We start from the raw sequence: 21,636 nt of genomic DNA on the forward strand, positions 1-21,636 counted from the left end.
TTTTCATCTAATGCAGTGTAAGTTGATCATAAGGCTATAAATATCTGTTAATTTCTGTAAGCATTTAAAAGCCTACTTTTAACAACCATCACTCTTGCTCTAATTGCACGTCATGTTACCTAATGCAAGCTTATCATATTAAGTCTCTAACTGATTGTGTTAGCACAGCTGATATGATTCGGCTGGTTATGGAACTGAGGAATTTGGCTTGTTGATTTTCTCATAATGGCCATTTTTTTCTTATGATGATTATTTAGCCTTTTTACATGATAACCCTTAAATTATGTAACACACTGAGCTACTGCAACAGCATTACTGGTTGCTGAAATTGTCCATCTTTGGGAATTTATTTATGCATTCCACTAAAAAAGTCATATATACATAAATTACACTTAGTGTTACTTGGAGTTATTAATTTAAGGTTATTGTGCTGACCTGCACTGCACTAATCTTAAACCTAAAGCTAAGTGTTAAGAACATATTACACTTTTTTATCATAGTGTAACACAAAGTGAGTTCAATCTGTCCAGTGAGGAAGCAGAAACAATTCTGAATGCGTTTTACCTGCTTTGGCACAACATTGCAGAGGGAGTGCTGGACAGGGCAGTCAAAGGGTATCAGACCAGCAGCAGGACTGGTATCTGCTCCTTTGAGAAATGGTTTTGGTGTAGTCTGTTAAATGCCAGTGCTCTGTGCTGGGCTGTGAGCACAGTTTCCACTAAAAGACGCCAGCCATTTTCATAAAGTCTGTGTCTCACATTTTGGTCAGAAACATGGCTGTGAGTAGCCTGCTTGTGATTCTGCATGGCTCTGGCAGTGCTCCTCCTGCTCTTCCTGTTTCTCCTGGTACAAAAGAGCAGATACTGGTCCTGCTGCTGGGCTGATGACCTTCTACTGCCCTGTCCCACTCTTCCTGTCTAATGATCCATCTCCTGGTATCTCCTCCATACTCTTCAGAGTCTGCTGAGAAAGACAGCATAATTACTTGTGGCAGTATGCAAGGATATGTCATCCTTGAGGAAGCTGGACTACCTGAGCAACCTGAATGTGCTGGTGGTACTGTAGTGGTACCAGCAAAAAAGCAAAACTAGAGAAAAATCAGTCAGGTGGGATAAGGAAAGAGCAATGGTCTGTGACCACCACCTGTAAAAACATTCCCTTCTGGGGGTTGTCTTGGTGCCTTTCAAGTGCACTTGTTGTCACTTTCAGTTCATCCAAAATGCTGCTGCAAGAATACTGAGGGGGACTGAAAAAAGAGAACCCATATCTCTCCCATATTGGTTTCTCTCCCCGTTAAATCAAGAATGTAATTTAAAATCCTTCTCCTTACATACAAGGTCTTGAATAATCAGGCCCCATCTTATCTTTAAGACCTCATAATACCATACCACTACAATAGAGGACTTCACTCTCAGACTGCTGCCTTACTTGTGGTTCCTAGGGTATTTAAAAGTAGAATGGGAGACAGTGCCTTCAGCTTCCAGGCCCCTCTTCTGTGGAACCAGTTTGGATTTGGGAGAATCCCTCACTCTATTCTACATTATATAAACCTCCCCTCAACCCAACCAGTTGTGGCAGATGTCTGCCCTTTCCTGAACCCGGTACTACTGGAGGTTTCTTCCTGTTAAAAGGGAGTTTTTCCTTCCCACTATTGCCAAGTGCTTGTTCATCAGGGGTCATTTGATTGTTGAAATTTGTATTATTGTAGGGCCTTTCCTGGAGCTTAACTGACTTTTTGTTAATGTAGTTAACATTGTAGTTGTTGAGCAATGTCCTTAACTGAAAAAAATAATAAATGAAAGCTTTTTGTTCTTACAAAACCAACTAAAATAAATGAAAACGATAGAGTAATGTCCTTAGTTTTAGACTTTGTCAGTGTGGTTAAATATGTCAACACAACTAGCCTGTTTACTGAGATGTGGTATGTCTACATCACTGTGAGTCAGCTGCCTTCAAAATCTTATATGCTTGTGTTGTAATATCTAATCTGAACTTCATAAGTCCTGCCCTTGATAAACACCCTCTTTATTGTGATCTTTAAAAAGACTGAAACTAACAGTGAAACTAATGAAAACCAGACTGAAGCCGACCATTTTTAGACAATAAAAACAAACAAGCTAATGCACTGAAAACAAAAGCTTAAAGTAAGATTACAAGTCCAAACATTTCAGATTTATTTTAATGTTTTCATGTTACATTAAAATAAATATTACTTGAGCTTTTTTTGTGTTTCTTGTCTATTTTAAGGCTTCCACAGATATACTGACTATCTCAGATACCATTATGGAAACTGCGTCAAAATGCCTCTACACATATTAATAACACAGCGGGATGTGTTGACTGAAAAACTAAGTACATATGATGACCTCTGACTGTGGAGCGGTGATGTTCTGGGTCAGCTTATTTTTCAAGTTCACCGCTGCCTCTCTGTGTCCTCTGTTTATCTGCTGGCTCAGATTAGGCCTGCTGAAGAGACAGCAGTCAGGTTGAAGTTTTGAAGCTGTGACCAATCCATTTCTTCTTGGATGGAGCGTCCATGACTGAATTGTTTGTTGCTGCACTGAAGTCTGTATCTCTATTGGGGTTTATGTCTGTTCACAGCTCCTGTCTTATATTAAGCTTTCTGTTTTTGGGAGGGTTCTTTTGCTTTTCAGTTCCAGTCTACTTGCTTTATCTAATACATGTTATACATAATTCAGTAATTGCACAACAGAGGAAACAAATAGGCCTTCAAAAATTAGTCTCTACAGCAGATTCAGTAACTTTATATGCTGGGGGTTTTTTTAGGCACTGAAACTGCAGGCAAGAGACTGAGTATGTGCTTTCCACAATGTTTGTTTAGTCATCTGCTGTTTGCGTTCTTCAGCCTGAAGCTGATAATATTTGACAATCCACAGCATACGATGAGTGTCCTTATTCTTGTTGCCAGAGAGCTCATCTTGTTTAAAAAAAAGAAAAAAAAAGAAGGAAAAGGAAAAAAGAGCTTAGAAAATGTGATTCTAATAAACAAATATACATGTAATTTTAAGGTGCCACTCATATTTTAGTAAATATTGTCCATGATTACTGACTCTTTTAGATGTAAACAAACACTGTTTACTCCTCAAGTCTGCCTCCTTCTAATTTTCAACATGGAAATCTTCTGAAGTTTTAACCTCACATGAACTTCTGCCATCTCTCTTTCTTTCTTGCTGTCTCTTGGGTATCTTGGTATGTCACTCTTGCGGCTGACCCACTTGCATTGGTCAGCTTTTCTATAATCAGCTGCACCAAAGTGAGAGCGGCACTGCCGCGCCATGTCTCTGCTCACGCTAGCTGCTATCCTTGCTTGAGGACCAGAGGAAGTAGAGCTGAACAGATCCTGTATGGCGTTTCATTACATTGTCGGTTAAAGGCTGCCGTTCTTTAAATCTTTCTGTTGCTCTAGAATGAAAGTTGTTTTCCTTCAGCTGCAATTTAAGTTGTGCTTTGTCCTTTAACTGCAGTCTTTGCCTGTTAAAATTCTGGATGTTGGACAGACCAATAATCCCCGTCAGGGGTGATATTTTTTTGTTTGTTGCTTTGGCTGATTAAATTGGATTTTTACCCATATATTGAGGCCACACACTCTCCTCTCTGTCACTCATTGTCTGTCAGACACACACACACACACACACACACACACACACACACACACACACACACACACACACACACACACACACACACACACACACACACAGTGCAAAGAAACTTTCCATGACATTATTGGTTTTATCAGAAGTAGGCCAAAGCAGGAGCCTGGCCCCCTGGCAGCCTTACTGAGCATGCTCAGCACTGCTGTGGGCGACGTAGTGGATCGAAACCTTGTTTTAGACATTTCCCTCTCTTTCTGTCTGTCACAGCACAGGCTTGTTGATTCAGACAAAGAAGGAGACAACACATGAATTAAAAATGATATGTCAATGCTTTATTCGAGGGTTTTGGCTATGGTAAGCTTTACTGTCACTGGCATTTCTACTCAGTGTTTTGAGTATTTTTGGCCTTGAAGTCTTTAAATTAGTTATTAGTTCTCCAGTTTCAATTGTGAAGATAATCTATTACTAACTCAAAAGGCAAAGTAGTCAGCAAATGATCATATTAGGGATGCTGAAATGATGTAATATTTGGGCTTTGAAATGCCTAATGAATTAAATATCTATACTCTTTAATTATCTAGTAGTTGTAGCTCTCTTTTATTTATAGATAAGGCAGAATTAAAGACGTAGTTGGATAGGTTGTATTCAGTGAAACCAAAGCAGAATAACATCTCAAAGAGCCATGATCGACCCATGCAGATAACACGAAGTGTATCAGAAGCTGTTCTAAGGTTTTCTCTAAACAAGTCAAAAGACACATTTTACCATTTCAGTCTTTGTTCCTGTTTATATGGCTTCAGACAGTTAGCTTAGTCTTCAGTGAGTGTCATACAAGTTTTATTGTAGGGTATTTCAGCTGGTGTTGTAGTCCCTGAAGTGTTTCATTCAGATCTTTTGTTGTGAACAATGAAGAAGCACTTATGAGAGAAAAATTGGCCTTTGGAGTCAGTAGATCGTCCCTCAGGCTGCAATAAAGGAACGTTGTGTAGAAAGCAGAGAAAATAAAGCAATTGATGTTTGAAAAGGAGATCACATTCATGTTTTTTATACACATATATAAATCGTAAATAAAACTAATAACGTAGTACATGCAGACATATATTGCGTGAAGGTTGATGCAGCAGAGCTGATTGCATTCACAGCGTAAAATTTGACTCTGCTCACTTGCTGTAGTGTTTGGTGGGCATTCGTGTGGCAAAGCTGATCCGGCATCCGTTCTCTGTGATCAATCTGTAACTAAAATAATAATCTCAGGAAGGAAATAAGCTGATAGAGTGAGCCACAGTATTATTCATGCTGCACTGTGGCTCTCCATTGTTGTATAATCATCAGTTTTGTGGTTGGTTACAGAGGCTCCTTGTGTATGTGGAAGAGGTTGTCGTTACTGGCTCTAACAAATCAGTTTTTCAGCTTGCATTATCTTCTCCTGACAGGCTTATTATGCTCAAAGACAAGAGTTAATGTGTTCATTAGGCTCGCAGTGATGAACTGTGTGCAACTTGTGTGTCGATTTAGGAAACACAGCAAGAATAAGACCTGACTTCTGATGCTTAATATTATACTGTAATACCAGCATTTGCTCACAGAAAGTGTGCCCACTATTTCTTATTATGCATAGCCTGTTTCTGTTTGTGCTCTAGTGTCTGGTAGGCAATTTGACCATTTTTTCATCTGATTACTTGATATTTATGTAATTTATGTAATCGAAATATTTTTGTTATGCTCTGAAACTCCATTATTAAACCATTTAAGAACTGTGAATGGGGAAACACAACCGTAGTGTTTTCAACCACTGTGGTTTGATTTGTGACTCTTAAACTGATGTTATTTTATCCACTATCACAATTGCAGCCTGTAGGCAATATTGTGTGTAGACTTGGTGGTACAGCCATATTTTATTACATAAACAAGCCTCTGCTGAGGCGATTCAGTCTACCTGAGTGCGGTTCAGTTGGATGGATAAAATTCCAGGATGCAAACTTTCATCTTTTGCATGAAATAGTTCGCACCATTTCTTCACTTTCTTCATCTTAAACATCTTTACAAGTCCCAAACTTTCAGATTACCTTCAAATTACACGAAACTGGGACATTTCTGTGTGATCTCAGGCAAAGTAATATAAAGTAGGATTTAAAGATCTAAGTGCCAAATAAGAGGTAGTGCTATGTATTACTTTTTAATAAAGGCACAAATGTCCTCTTTGTATTAATTATGCAGAACCAGTAAGTATATTTTTTCTGGAAAAAATATACTGTATATTGCTAAATCTAAGCAACTTATTTTCTAGGGGTACATACAGTATAATACACTTGGCTCATCATTCTGCACAACTGAAGCCCAGTGGATTGATGCTGTGCTTACCTAAAGGTTTTAAAGTTTACTTTGAGCGTTGAACTATAAATTATTCATGTCCAAATAATTACCTCTGTGTTTGGTTGCCTCGCTGGTGTAAACAAAAGTCGACAGGCTGATGCTGACAGTTGTTTGATGATGGATGTAAAGCATCAGTACATATTTCTTTAACGATAGGGATTGGCAGCACCTGCACTTTTTGCTGGTACTCTACATTTAGTGTGTGGGGGGGAAGAAAGTCAACCCCGGTCAGCATGTAGACACGATTGCAACAAGGGCTGGGTGAGGCCTCTTTGCAAGAGTGCATCACTGTTGGTATTTTGACTAGTAAACTTTGGAATTTGTCACTGTCAGCACTGCTAATGCTCACAACATGCCTGAGCAGTGAGGTGAGTCAGTCCAGCCCCCTCTGTTCACATGCTTACCTGTGATGTCACTCACTACGCCCACACTGTGGTTAAGAAATACTGCAGGTTCACTGCCCTGCTGACATAAATTTCATTCCATCCCTTGGTTGTTGTGACTTTAGCATCTTGGTCCATGAACATGAACATTAACATAGCTTGTTCCTCCAATTACAATATGTGCTGCAGACTGAACATGTCATTGGGACAGGGATTTCTAGCCAGCTTATACAGTCAGTAGGATTCTACACTGCCATTCACTTTTCCCAGACTTCCTGCCAGACTGTGAGTTTGACTTATTATTGACTGAGTTACTTGTTTGCCTCTGCAAAATTAGCCATGTTCTTTTTGTTGTTTTTGTGTGTGTGTGTTGATTTAAACTAATCTTTATTTCATTGTATCCGCTAACAAAGAAATCCATTGTAGTTCAAAATGCTAAGTGCAAGATCTTTACATAAGTTCAATACACCAAAAACAAATTATGTAAAAAATCGTACAAGTTGACTGTTTTCATTCAGTGAAAACACAATGACTGCAGTCAGTTTGGTTCCTCAGAAATGCTTTCTTGTTTGCATCAGATGTAAATGCTTTCGTTGTTGTAACCCAAGCAGATGATAAGACCCTATGTTGTTGAGGGATTTCTCAGTTCCTGTCAACCATTTCTCCTACACAAAGATAGAAACAGCTCTGGTAGTCTCTCTCTTTTGCTGCTCTTCTGGTATCATATTGGATAGCATCACTGGTGGCTGGTATCTCCTCGGGCAGCATACCATGCCTTATCGCAAATTAGCAAGAAGTCCTTTGAATGCACTGAAAGATGCATAGTTTTTCATTCCAGATTACACTTCCCAAATTCAAGTCCTTTGACTCGGATCCCTTGGTTTAATCAGTGCTAATCAGTCAAGTTCAGTGTTCACCGATTCCTTTATTGAATAAAAAAAAATGTAATTCACTGATGTTATTAGAGTAACTTTATCTTGGTCTTGTGTGTCTGGATGCGCTCACTCAGGCACACAGGAGTCAAATGTTTTTCAGCTCCATCTGACACACTCAGCTAATTACTGGAGCGGGAGACACCCCCATTCTCACACACTGACACACCAAGAGGGTGGCCATTTCAGCCCGTCTTCTCACCGGCTCCCTGGGGACAAGCTGGGAATTGAACTGTTTATGCATGCAGTATTTTATTCGCTGTCACACAGTAGGAACAGAGGCCCCCGCAGAGTGCTGGAAAACGTGCCGCTCTGATTCTGTGTGGCTTCTTCACAGTAGAACCTCAGGCTACTGCTAGTTGCAGCCATTGTACGTGCAGCATTTCAGAACACCAGCAGGTAATAATCTGCACCTTGGCGACAAAGGAGAGAGCTTGGGAGTGTAGGTGGAAGAGGAAAGAGCCAAAGACGAGAGCGAGTGGGCAGGTAGCAGAGGCTCCTTTGAGAGTGGATAAACAGTGTGAACACTTAGCGATTTCCTCTCCCTTCCTGTCTCTCACTGACTCTGAGTGGGCAGTTAATGAGTCTGAAAGCTTCTCCCTGAGATCTGTCAGCCGAGAACGAGATGAAACTTCTAGTTCCAGCTACACCTGAAGAGAAGCACTCCGTTGCCCACTAATAATCAGTCCAATGTATAGAAGTTTTTAAATGTCTTTCTACTTTTTAGCTTCTTTGTTAGGTTACTATGTGGCTCCAAAGGTCCTGTAATGCACATTACCACATGTTATTAGACTGAGCAGTATTATTATGCTTTTAGAACAGAATAAAGCACAGTTAGCTCCTCATGGTACCCAAAATGTACTTTAAAGTTACAGTGTGTAAAATCTCACCACTAGATGTCAGTACATTGTAGATTGCTGTCAAATGAATTCTGTTTTCTTAACTCTTCCAATTCAAGTGCATAATCCTAGCTAGGATGGCCGCTGTAGGACAAACAACTCTGGCCACTGTTCATCCGTGGTGAGTGTGGGCAGTCAGTCCACTGTTTACCTCAGCTGTCAGTATGCCAAATGTTAACATCTATTTACTCTAGAGGAGACTCTAAACCTTTGTGACAGGAGTGAGATACACGTCAATGAGACTTTTCTGTTTTTAAGAAGTTAAGTTTTTTGCTGCTGTTAGCGTCTGTTAGCTGCTGTTAGCCAGGATTACTGAAACTTCTTTGAAGTAGATTTAAAATTGTTGGACCGTAAACTCTCATATGATGTGGCAATGCAATCAAGCTGTGACACCTGACCAAGCCTGGTTCTGCTGGATGTTTCTTCCTGTTAAGAAGGGGTTTTTACTCCCTGTTGTTGCCAAATGCTTGCTCAAAGTGGTGGGTTGATTTTTGGGGCTTTTTCTCTGTAGAGTCTTCACCTTACAATATAAACTTCTACAAGGCAACTGTTGTTGTGATGTGGCACTACATAAATAAAATGGAATTGAACTGACATTCTTTTTTTTCTATTATCCAATCCAAGTTAAGTAACCTCAAAAAATACTTACTATACTCTTAACATAGCATGTCATGCACACTATGAAACCTTTAACTTTTTTAAATAATAAAGGTCCAGAGGGGTTCTCTCTTCGTTATAAGTCAAAAACAGAAAACCATTAACACATAACTCATCACCTGCCTGATACAGTGCAATTCCAAAGGATCCTTTTTAAAGTTGGTGTATTACAGGTTTGTTGTTCAAGTTGCATTATGTTGGACAGATGTTGCTATTGTTCACAGCCTCTGTATCTGTTTCCACAGAAGGTGCATTGTTTCTTTAAAGGCTTTCAGCTTGGAAAGCCAGACAGGAGGGGTGAAGTTAAATAATTCTGCTGTGATAACATCAACAGATCTGAGCTTGCCCCACTGTGTTAGCCTTTCGCTCATAAAGCTTAATGGTGCACTGCCATAAAATTAAGTGTAGCTGAGTTTTGGTTTGGGATGAAACAGACTCTGTATGACCTTGGTTTGGCTATACCCCCACTTAAACTAATTCTTGGAACAGTTTTTAGGACTCTCACTCCCACTGAAACTACTCTGGGGTTTTTCTGCTGTGAGATTTAACTTTGGCATGCTTCCTAATTTATAAAAAATGGAAATTACAACAAATAGCATGCTGTTGCAATTGTAACAAAAGATTAGTGGCTGGGTTGATTGGGACTGGTTTCATTTTTTTTAAGCCGCCAGGCACACAAATCTGAGCTACTGAAGTTGCGACATGTATGATTTTGAAAACATCCTGCAGATCTGTGCCTTGGGGTAATTGAGACAGACTTGATGGTTGCAAGGGCTACATTTTCTTTTTATTCTCATAGATGCCCTTAAATGGAATTAAGCATGATTCATAGAGCTCACAGTACACATCTCAGCAAAGCAGACTGGTGCACAGCTAATGCAATAGCTAGTATTATTCCAGGCACATAAGCTGTTTTTATTTGTTTTCATAGCTCTAGATAGACTATAGACTAAATCGATTCTGAAGTCTTCTCTGTTTCCTGCAGTAAGAGTAACTTTTGTTCAGTGTTTCGGCTCAGAGTGCAACATGATTATCTCAGTTTCTCTCTCCCACTACAGCATAGGATTCAACACAAGACTATAAATCAAGCTTTACAACCAGCGAGCAGATAGAAACATTTTTTTTTCCAAGGGAGCGCTTTGATAAAACTTGTTAAACAGAGCTCGGTTCTTGTGGGAATCAAATGTGTGGATGCGCTGTTGTCTGTAACCACCCTGTCACACTTTTATGTAACAAAGTGAAGACCTTGGCAGTGGAAAGACTTTTGTGTAGATTAATAGACTGCTGTTTGCTGTTTGATTTGGGCACTGAAAGCAAACACTGATGTAGTCATCCTGGATAAAACCACCATGTTCACCACACAGCACATACGCAGATGGCTGAACAGCTTGCTTTGACTTTCCCCTCTGACACTTTTTTTTTTTTTGTGGGTGTTGGAGCACAAGATCTTCATTCGCCATGGATTCATCTTCCTAGGATTGGGTCACTAAATATCTTATCATATATCTGCCAAATACTCATTATTCCCCATCTCCCTCTGCTTTCTCCTGGGGTATGGTGTCTGTTCTGTGCCCCAGGTGGTGGCCATATCCCCTAGCTCTGAGCGCCAACATGGAGGCTCTCCCTGGAGGACCAAGGATGGCTGAAGGAGTGAATACCCCCCCTTCACTGCTCTCTTTGTAATGGAAGCTCGATGCATTATTTATGTAGCTGGTCAAGGTAGTTCACATATTACAGATGGCGTTATAATGTGTAATACCGCTTTACTGCGTTTTCTTCCTATAAAAAATACATTCAGTATTTGAAGGCATTTTTTCTTAATCTGTCTCTTTGAGAGATACAGTATACTCCTTAAGGAGTGTTGAAGTATTATTAAACAGAGGCAAAAGGGAGAGAAAAGCAGCCGCTAAGAGTGCATTGACTGTCCCTGGGTGTCTTCCTGCACCATTCACTGCACCCAGCAGGTTGATGAGTGGAAGAGCTGTTTGGCTTCTTGGTAGAGGCTGGGGTCATTGTCCATGCTTTCATGTCCTCAATAGCTGCGGGCTCCCTGCTGAACCTACTTGATATTCACTTCTTTCTCTTGCTCTTTCCTATTGAAACTAACAAGCCTCAACCAGAGATAGTACAGCTCCAGTAACTGGGATGCAAAGGAATCGAAAACCAGAGCTAAGAGAAAACTAGTTTAATATTTTAAGCGCGCTTACACAATGGCTTCAATGTTTTCCACATGTTCACAGCAACTTTTATCGCTATGATCCAAAAAATATTTTCAGGATGAGGCTGAGTTCACTTTCAACACAGCCCTTTGTCAGGACTTGTTGAAGAATGAGCTGAAGGAGGCGCACCTACCCACATTCATATTTAAGGCAGTAAATGCCAGAAATAACACAGCTCGGCTCACCCAGGAGCTACAGCGCTCAGACTCATTGATATTCACATTATTGACCTGCCTGGATACATTCCTAAATAAACATCGGAGGGATGGTGTATGTTTCCATCTCAGATGTGGTTTAGTTATAAATGTGTCCAGCTGTTACTGGGCTCCCCGTATTTTTCCATGCAGTTATATTACCCCCCACCCCATCCCATCCCATCCCATCCCATATGAGCGGAGGAGTTTGGGAAATGTGCAAACTGCGTTTCAAGAATAAATCCTGCGTGGCTACTGTGGAGAAAAGTCCATCAGTCTTCCGTTTGTTTTTTAATTTCGCCTTCATCACACGGGAGCCCTTCCAGTCTTTCAGCCTGCGTGAGTCAGACTGTGCCAGCGTGGTATTGGCGGGTTTGGAACCGCTGTGCTCTTCTATATATTAAAAAAAGAGAACGCCACCGGCTACCTTCCTTTCTTTAAACCCGGACCGTGACATCATCGCCTCTCGTGTTTCACTGTGTCCCTACTACAGGGCGCACGCGGCAGTCAGCAGTCCACACTGAGCCGTGTGTGAGAGCAGAGCAGCCGCGGACGGGGAAAGCGCACTCCACGACGCACGCTTGTTCTTCACTGACAAACTGTTCACGTCGTTTTTTGCGACGTTCACATCTGGATAAGACGGTCGTCGTTGTTGTTGTTGTTGTTTTTTTGTTTTTTTTTACCTGCTCATTTTCTCGCCTGGTTGACTTCACCGCGATTTGAAGCCGCCTGGACATTCATGGAAGCGTTTCTTTGTAAGTAAAAAAGGCAAGCAGACCTCAGGCAGTACTGCGTGCCACATGCACTGAACGGGATTTACTGTGAAGTAAGGCGGTAGTGATTTGGGATATTCGGGATGTGAAATGTATTGACGCTGATGGCTGATGCTAGCAAAAGGCTATTGAGATGCAGCCCCCGTGATTGCCTGTACTGTATTGCAGCTCTAATCAGCTCCGAGCAGGCTCCCAGTCAGCGTTTTGTTCTTTACATGGCTTTATGCTGGGCACTACCATTCTCCATAATACCGCATTTTATCTTAGTTGGGGTTCTTGTTTGTGTAATGGCACACATGCTGTGGTGCTTATGCGACCCCTTATGTGGTATCTTTGATCTATTTCGAGTGTTTTTGTTAAAGACATGTAATAGATCATCCTTATGGTTAAGTGCAATGGTTCAAGCTTGGTGTGAGGAACGCTTCTTTCCTACTCTACTTTGGATCAAAGCAGTTGAATTCAAATATGTTATTCTTTTTTAAAATGTTTTACTGGTGGTCAAATGTGATAACTGGAGTTTTGATGGAGACAGCAGTTTAAGTAAGCCACATCAGGGGAAATACTTGAATAAAATCTGAGACTTTCTCATTCTGCGTTTTAGTTTTTGAATGCTGCTGATGCAAATCGAGTTTCATGCTTTTCCGAGTGTATTATCATGGTTTCATGGTGCAAGTTTTAAACCACTCTTTGCAGCTATTGAAGAAGCATTTCCATCTCACTTTTTCAGATTTTTCCATCACTTAACTGCAAGCAGTCCCCAAGCCTGGCAGTTCTCACCCTCATGGCTCCGTTTTTGTTGTATTAGTTTGTTTTTTTTGTCTTTTAATTCCTTACAGTACTGATCTGAGCAGTGGTTCTGGGTGATCTTTAAAACCCTTTTATCTGTCCATCACAGTTAGTAGAGCCACAATTACAGTCTTTCCAGCAGTGACCAAGACCATGCACTCTTTTAATAAACTGCTAAGCTCTACGTTGCGACAGACTGGATTTTATTTTTTTAATTTGGATTTTGTGGTTTATGCCAGAATTTCTTGGAATAAGCAAACAATTAAGGAGTTGAGCCTTTTCCTCCTATCCTTATCAGATGTGTTTTTATTCATGCTGTTCACTGTCTTCCTTATTTCTACATTCATGTATGAGCTGCGGGTCATACTCAAGCATCATCTGTAAAGGTAGTTTTTGGATTTGATTGCAATTAGACTGGAGATGGAGTTTTTCTGTATTTTTCCCTTACAATTGAACAACATATAAATGGTATATCTGTGGGGGGACTAGTGTGGTCAGGACTCTGTGTGGTTTAAGTGATTATGGGATAAAGTTAGAGTGGAGAGCATTAATTGGATGTTGGCATACAGACGTGGAACATAGTGGCGTATCACAGTAAGGATGAGACACTTGTCAAATCGAAAAGGAGAAGAATAGCCATTCTGTTGTTAGTATTCATTCACTTTGCTTGTGAGTGTATTCAGTCCATATACCCACTGTTGTTTTATGAATGGGATCTACTCTGGGGCTGGAGCACTCCATCAACTTAAACTTGTCCTCTGCAAAACGTTAACAGCATTCACAAGCTAATGTCTCTTTAACCAATCGGTGTGATTTAATATAAATTGGACCATTCCTGCAGGACTTTTGGACATTTCAGCTGGAATTTTAAAGGTATAAAGAGTTGATTTGAAAATTTTGGATGGGCAGGTAGCTTTAGATAGGCTATCCAAATAAATGTTATGAATGGGAGGCACAGGCCAGGCCCAGAATAATGGAGATAAACAGATGCCCTGATGATCTCTGCTGATCCAGCCCCAGCAGTCACTGAGCAGAAGACATCAAGGAGAGGCAAGGGCGGGGCCCCATTTGTTTTCAATCATCGACTCATGAGAGATAAACCAGCAAAATGGCAAAAACTTGAGATGGATGTCAGCCCGTTGAAATGCAGTTGTGTACAACCCAATTGTTAATGTGTACTGTTTACATTTTTACAGAGATATATGGATAGAAAACAATGAGTGAAAGGTTTCAAAGCATTTCCTTTTCAAACTCTGTCTTTTAGATTCACATGTAGTTGGTGTGATGGCAGCAGTAGCAAAAATGTGTTCATGCATTTTGTAAGTAGGGAGAAAAAAAAAAGCACCAGAGGAAAGGCTCGGGCTCATGTGCAGGCAGCCTGTGGTGAGGAAACATTTTCAGTTCTGCATGATTTCAAATTTGGCTCTTTACTCTAGTATGTAGCAAAAAAAGGGGAATGAACACGTAAAAGCTGTTCTTACTTCTGACTTTAAGTTTAACCTTTTAAGGTTTAGAAATTTGAACATATAAAAAAAAATGGTAGTCAATAGTCCGGTTCTTAATTTTGCATTTGATTGACTACTCCACCACCACCACCACAGCCTCTCTCACTATTTCTTTAAGGAGCTGACCTTGATTAGAGTCTGTGTTATTTTGGGGTGCCACACTTATGCTCTTTGTCCTGCAACAGACCTAAATAGCTGTGGTAGCTCTACAAATAGTGATAGTGATGGTATATAGACATAATTTCTATATGCGCAAATATAAATACAGCGTTTTTCTGATATAGCCGTTTTGTATGCAAGCCTAGTGTTGTCTTTAATGAAGCTTGAAATTGAACATGGAGTAGTTAATAAGGGAAGTTTCACAACACTGAAAGTGAAGGTAGAAACTTTAGATATGTGGCAAGTGTATGAGTGGGAAGGTAGTATTTGGTTCATCAGCAGACCTTTAAGGAACCATTCCTTTTGTTTAATGAGGAACAGCTGGGACTGGCCTCTGGCAGAAGGTCACAGTGTAGGTTAGTCTACAAACATAGGTGTTTACCTCCAGCATACTTCCTAAATTTTCCCCATAAATTCTTGGTTTCACTTCTTTCAGCCTTTGTGTCTGTTTTTTTTTTTCTTTCCACAATAAGGCAGCTTGTTTCCATGACTCTGAAATCTGCTTGAATTGCCCGTTCAGCTGTGTCACCTTGACACACTTTGCTCGCAGTCACAGCTGCCTCAGTTGAGCTGCTAATTAAATTATTTGTGCAAAAAATCAGATTTATTGCCCGAATGAGCAGCTGTTTTCTGTGAATACGTTTAAAGGTCTAAGGTGAAGGTCTAAGCTAAACAGGTTAGAGCTCTGGGTTCTGTTTTCTGCAGTATTTGTGCTTTAGCACAGTGTGTTTTCTTCATGTTATAGCACATCACTACAGTTTGGAACACTGTCTGTCCTGTGACTTGTGTGGACTGCAGAGCCCCTATTTTGTCCTTTATTGTCTTTTCTCCCACTGCCCCACACACGCCCTCTCATAAACTGCCTATTCTGCCTATTCAGCTCAGCTATTGTGAGGAGGGCTATTCATACCTCTGGTCAGCATCCATGTGGTATTGGAGAGTACCATACCAGCCCTAACTCTTTTCATGCTTGCTAGGAGTACTTACCTGATGGCACGAAAACCCTAATTGGCACTCATGGGCTTTGTCCGATGTTCAGCTTCCTTCTCATGTAATGGGATTAGATTTTTGAGCTTTGCCAAAAGAATTATCATTATGAGGGTCTGTTTGATGAGCTGAAGTTTCATTTGTTTAAGAGACCAAGCAAAATTTTTAAATTCTTTTCCTTTAATATCCTGTCAATTTAAAAAACAAAACAAAAAAAACAGTGTGATCCTCTAGTATTACAAGTATGAAGTTGCGTTTAGCCTGATACCAATACCGTATTTGGTGATTTATAAATCAGACTGATGACTTTTTCCCTGACATGTCTTATGTGTCATTATTTATGAGATATGAGAGAAGATAACTACACTTAAAAATAAACTTGTTTTATTCTCACGAGTTGTGGATCACTCGTTTGCGCTCCGTCTGCGTCTACTCTGATCAACTGTGTTGTGTTTATGGCGTTCCAAATGTGTGCTGTCAGGGAAGTTGCAGAGTGCCCATGCTAATACTGATATACTGACAAACATCTAATATCGGCTGTGCCCATACGTATATCGGTGGGGCTTTACTAGGGGTGAAGGTTGCCAGATAGCAACAAATAATTGCGGTTAAATGTGCTGCAGATATATAATCTATTTATGATGGTAACTCTTGATGAGTTGTCTACCATGTGGTCTACTTGAGTAGTATATGTATATGTTATTACTCGAGCACTTGTAGGATCATTTTACTAGGCTGTGTGTGATATTTTTTTATAAACAAAAAAACAAAAACCAAATGCTCTCACTTATCCTGTGATTAAAGCATCACTATAATTGGTTCATGTCTTTAAGAATGCAGGCTAGATAGCTTGACTCCTCTGACCTGCCTGCACACTTGAATGCCCAGTCTGTAGAGACCTTGAGGCAGTTATAAAGGCATTCAATTAAAAATAGGATGCATTTGCTGTGGTCAGGCAGTGTGTATTTATAGAAGTTGTGAGGAGAGAGAAAGCGACATGGGTTTCTTTGCTTGAGCTTTCCCAGAATTAGAAAGCAGTTACAGAAAATGCAGAATTTGAATTTTCTGTCTGGAGAAGTGGAACATTTTACCATTTCAAGTTGTTTAATTGATGTGATTTTGTGTTGTAAAGTCACTAAATCATCAAGTGCCATCAGTTCAAGTCTTCCTGGGACAGTTTTTCGTCTTTTACCCTTGCAAGGTTACCTTTGTGTTGCAGAGTTTGTTTGAAAAGCCCTTTTTCAAAATCTAAATTTGCCACAGTGGTTTTTTAAACTCTGCACCATGACTTGGGGGGAATTTCTTCCAGTTTTTCAACAGAACACAGAATGAGGAAATCCCCTTCAGTGGCTTTTTCCCCTCCTTTTTTACTGACAGCAAAATATATGATAACCACCAGTGTTTATATTGTTTTTTCTTAATATTTTTATTGGCATGTAGAAACTAAGGATTTAATAATCTTAATTATTAAGTTATTCATTTTTAAATTAACCAAACGTAGGATCACTGTATTAAATCCTTTATTAAGCTCAAGATTGTTGAATAAACATCAAAGATATTTTATGAGATTTCAACAGGGTTCCTAAGTTCTGGTGTTAAAATCCAATTATATGTTGTCAAAACTCATGGAGCCCTATCCCTCTCTCTATAATGGTATGGATCTTTCTTGCAGCCTCTTAGTTATTTGTGGTTAAACTGCAGTGGAACGAGAGCGAGGGATCAAAGTCCCACCCGGAGCAATAAAAAGCTTAGCCTGTGGAGTGCTGGAGTGACCCCCCTCCCAGACCTTAAGCTCTTCATTACTGCAGCTCACTGCTAATTATTGTGGACAGGACAGTTCAGGAGACAGAAAACTCCCCAACCCTCCTCACTGCAGGGTGGTCGGTCATTACTCCCACTCCTAGTCCCGCACCTTTTGTACATCTGCAGAAGATCCTGTGGGTGCACTTCACCCATACCCACCCCATGAACAAACAAAGGGAGAGAGCTTACACTAAAATGTAGAGGAAACAATGCGTCTCTGCTCTACTACCACATGCCCGTCTTACAGTAAAACACTGTGATTTTAAGCTAATTTAATCTGGACCGTATTGACCACGGACCACATCCTGCAGAACATGTGTGACTATTTTAAATGTTGTTGCAATCTAAGATTAGCTGGATGAGGTGGAAAACATATTTACTCAAAGTTAGGAGGTCACAGTAAAAGTTGATTTTTTTTTTTTTTGTTAAAACAATGATTGCCATCAACATTCATTAAGGACTAAGGTTTAGTGATATTTTCGGAAGGCCCTCATGTTGTGTACAACAAGGAAATCGAGCCACATTTCTTGCCAGTAATTGTTCTGTAGCGTGTTCCTGTCATGGTTGAATTTAGCTCCCAGTGCCATATGGATACAGCAAAATTGATTTTGAGGAAATTTTTCTCACTATTGTCAAGGCTGTCAATCATGTTGTGAATGTTTCTTTGGTATAGCTTGAATAGATGGAAAGGGTAGCTCCTTTGTAGGTTGCTTTAAAAAAGGACCTTCCTTTTTTAAAAAGGTCAGAAAAAGTATATTGTATCATCATACCTTTTTTGGCCTGCATACAGGCACAGATGGTCGTGATGGGAATGTTTAGGATCTTCTCAAATGACTTCTGTCCGTAAAGGTGTGCTATACAGACACTGACCTCTGACTTGTGTCAGCTTGCCCATCTCTATAAACCTCTGTGAGAGCAACCCTTTCATGTAAGGGTACATAGTTTGTACCCTTACATGAAAGAGCCCTAGTCAGGTTCATTTTTAGCGTGGTACTTCAGCTGTCTTTGAAAATGTAATTTATATCGGTATGGTTTAGAATATTAAGATAACACCTAGGGTTAGGGTTAATCAACGTCCACCACTTTTTTTCAGAATTTTCACCCATAAGGGAAAAAACAGAAAAGCTTTAAACCATAAAAATCTAATATCAACATGAATGTATGGGGCTTCATTTGAAAGGCACCATCTCTTAGTTTGTTTTCTTTTTTGTTTGTTATTGTACGGCAGCCTTAACACCCTACCAGGGGTGTCCAACTCCAGGTCTCGAGGGCCAGTGTCCTGCAGGTTGTCCACAGCTGATTTAAATGGCTAAATTACCTCCTCAACATGTCTTCAAGTTCTCCAGAAGCCTGGTAATGAACTAAACACTTGATTCAGGTGTGTTGACCCAGGGTGAGATCTTAAAACCTGCAGGACACCGGCCTTTGAGGCCTGGAGTTGGACACCCCTGCCCTAGATATTTCAGTGGTAACCTGGTGGATGTCAGGAGGGTGTGGTATGTGTTTAAGGATCAGCACTTGTGCCGCTCTAACAGCCTTGTAGCTTGTCATCTCTCAAGAATACTTCAATAGTTTAATATTTCTTTTAATAGAGGTAATATATTTATTTTTCAGATTCAGGTGGATTAATTACAGACATGTAAATACACAGCCCTAAGTCAATTGAGTTCATCTGTCTTTCTGGATTGCATTTCCAAAAAAATCATTTTTGATAATTTTGTTTTTAATCCATGTTTCAGTGTTAAGTTTCTAATGTTATTTTTTTCCCTCATGTACCTATTTAACATTTCTTACTATACACAGAAACAGATTGTGATGGGCATCATTGGAGCTTGATTATTTTAGCAAAGACTGTGTAGGGGTCCTCTCTATGTAGAGTTGCCTCACATCCTTGGTTTGGTCTCCGAACTACTGGGAAATGTCTGGTGTCTTTTGGCTTGCTACAGCAGATGTTTGACTCCTTTTTGTTTGTCCATTTTTTTTGCCAGTTTCATTGCGCAACTAATGTATAATTGACTTCTTTGAGCTGTGTGTCGAGCAAGCCCCTACTTTACTGTACCATCTTTCAGAACCTCCGGCATTTTACCACACAGACTGCCAAACCAAAACAATGAGCTGAAAGAAGCTGAAAAGTTGTAAATAGGGAGCTGGTTTGGGAGTGGGACTGGCAGTCTGAGCAATCTTTTAACACTAGACAGTGTTTTTGTGTTTTCATTCAGTGCGTTTTTGTTTTACTGCAAAATTATTGCACTCAAAGAAGTGTATCTTGACACATACAAAGTTCTTTATGATGCATTCACCCAAAAAGTGTAGGTTAATGTGTACTAATGAGGTAAAATAATGCTCTAGGGTCTTTACCTTACAATATGAATGGCTTTGACATTGTTATTCTTGTGAATTGTTCTTATATAAAATGTATTTAATTGCACTGAAACAGCAAGTTAGTCTTCCTGCAGCATTTAAAGAGTGTCCCGCTGCTATGTATGTGTGTTTGTGTTTATTGCAAACATCCTCAGATGTGGGAGGTAATGGATGTTGTCGTTGCCCTAGAGCCCCACTACAGATTGACCACATGTATGCATTTTGTTTAGCTCACTGTGCCTTTGCTGTACAAGCCAGCACAAGCAGCACTTTTTGAGAAATTCTCAGCTGTACCTGCACCACAAATAGAGCAACTTAGCAGTAAGAAAGCACTACGTGGTGATCAGGGCTTTAAAACGTTGCAATTGTTGTTATTATCTTTTTTCCTTGAATCTGCCAGCATTTGAATGGCTTAACTTTGATGGGAAATTTACATAGTTTAAAGCGAATAAAGAAAATATTTCTGCATTTTCTTTAAGACTGCTTTAGTGAAAATGCACTACTGTTTTTGTTGTGTACTGTTGCTTGCATAATGCAGCATAGCGCATGCAGAAATCGCTGTTGTATAATGTGCCACCGTAAGGAAGTCACTTCGTCAGGAGCTCTGAAGAAGTTTTTGGCAAATTGACGGTGACCCTTCCTTAATGCTCTCATCTCCCAGATTAGAGTTGATAATGATACAGCTCTGATCCTTGATGAAGGAAGGCCAACCGCAGGTGAATGTAGCTGAATTTGGTTTGGGTGATTTTTAGCTGGGAGCAGAGCCTCTGCCGTCATTCTACCACCATTTTACAATTGAGTGCTGTGCCTAGCTATGCCCATTGTCTGCTCTTTATGTGGTGAGTCTGGCTTGACCCATGCCGTCCTGGATGATTGCTCTCCAGAAATGTACTGGCCTAGACTGACAGTACGACCAGGACGGGATGTTTTCGGGTTATTGGAGTTTGGTAGAGCAAGCGTGGAGAGTTTTCTCTCTGCCATTCATAGAGTTTTTTGGAGATGACAGGGCATCTGAACTGACAGCAATCATAGTCAGTATCCAAACTTAGAAATGTGAAAAAATGTGATTGATTGGAGCTGATTCTGTAGTAGAAATCATTATTGGGACTGTTGTGCAAAGGAATGTTCTTTTTTGTGTTCCACTATTTTGTGTATCTATACTTTTTCTCTCTCTGGTATTTGTAGCCAACCTATGCAGACCAGCATAGGCATGTGTGAGGGATGCCAAAGAAATATGGTGCCGCTGGCTTGCCCGAAGACCGCACAGAGTGCTCTGCTGCCAACAGAGCCTCCAGTAATTATAGACCAGGGCTGTGGATACTGTTGCTCTTCAGGCTAAAATGAAACTAAACCCCCTATTTTATACTTGGTATTTGGTCGTTTCTTCCGTGTTTAAACGCTGTGTTATTTTTGGGCTGTAGCTTGAGTCTCTTGTGTTTATAGTACAGCCTGACTGAGTTAAAGTATAGAATAACTATCCAGAACATAAAGGCAGGAGTAGCTTTGATGCCTTTGTTGACATTGCAAGTCTTCTCTTTACCCATACCGACATATGTTTTGTTAAGTCTCCATTTTTGTTATTATGTTGATTAATATATGTATAAAATACTCAGTTGCGCCCCATCACTGTATCAGTCACTAAATAACTATCAGTTTCTATTTCTAAATTGCAGGTTATGTGATAGGAAGCTAAATTGTATGTTGATGTTAAATTTACAGTCTTGGCAGTATTCCACCAACACTGTTAAAGCAACAAATGATTAACATGAATGACACTAAAGCCAATCAGTGAGTTTAGTGGGCTTCCTCACCCCGAGGCCATTCACACTGACCGCTGTCTACTTTACTAGTATGCTGCTGTTCTTCAAGGACTGTGAGGTCGCTGTCCTGGTGTTCTAATTATGTCAGGGTGGAAGTGACTGCTGGCCACTCTAACTGGCCAACAGGATAGTGGCATCATTTGTTCCTCTGTTATTAGATTTTGAGCG

The 21,636-nt window shown here is 40.2% G+C and overlaps 1 protein-coding gene across 3 annotated transcripts in view; it reads left to right on the forward strand.

Moving 5' to 3' along the window:
* The window catches only part of LOC116332631 (pleckstrin homology domain-containing family A member 5-like), an 83,566-nt gene that overhangs the window by 24,062 nt on the left and 37,868 nt on the right, over nt 1-21,636 (forward strand). Inside the window, exon 1 of one of the 3 annotated variants that reach the window (XM_031755647.2) lies at nt 11,525-12,029. The exons of the other annotated variants lie outside the window; for them this stretch is intronic. The gene's annotated coding sequence lies outside the window, so the exon portion shown is untranslated. Of the gene's footprint in view, nt 1-11,524; nt 12,030-21,636 lie in introns of those variants that run through there. 3 annotated transcript variants of the gene reach the window in all.

The sequence above is a fragment of the Oreochromis aureus genome, linkage group 7 (genome assembly GCF_013358895.1).
Source record: "Oreochromis aureus strain Israel breed Guangdong linkage group 7, ZZ_aureus, whole genome shotgun sequence".
Taxonomy (NCBI): Eukaryota; Metazoa; Chordata; class Actinopteri; order Cichliformes; family Cichlidae; genus Oreochromis; species Oreochromis aureus.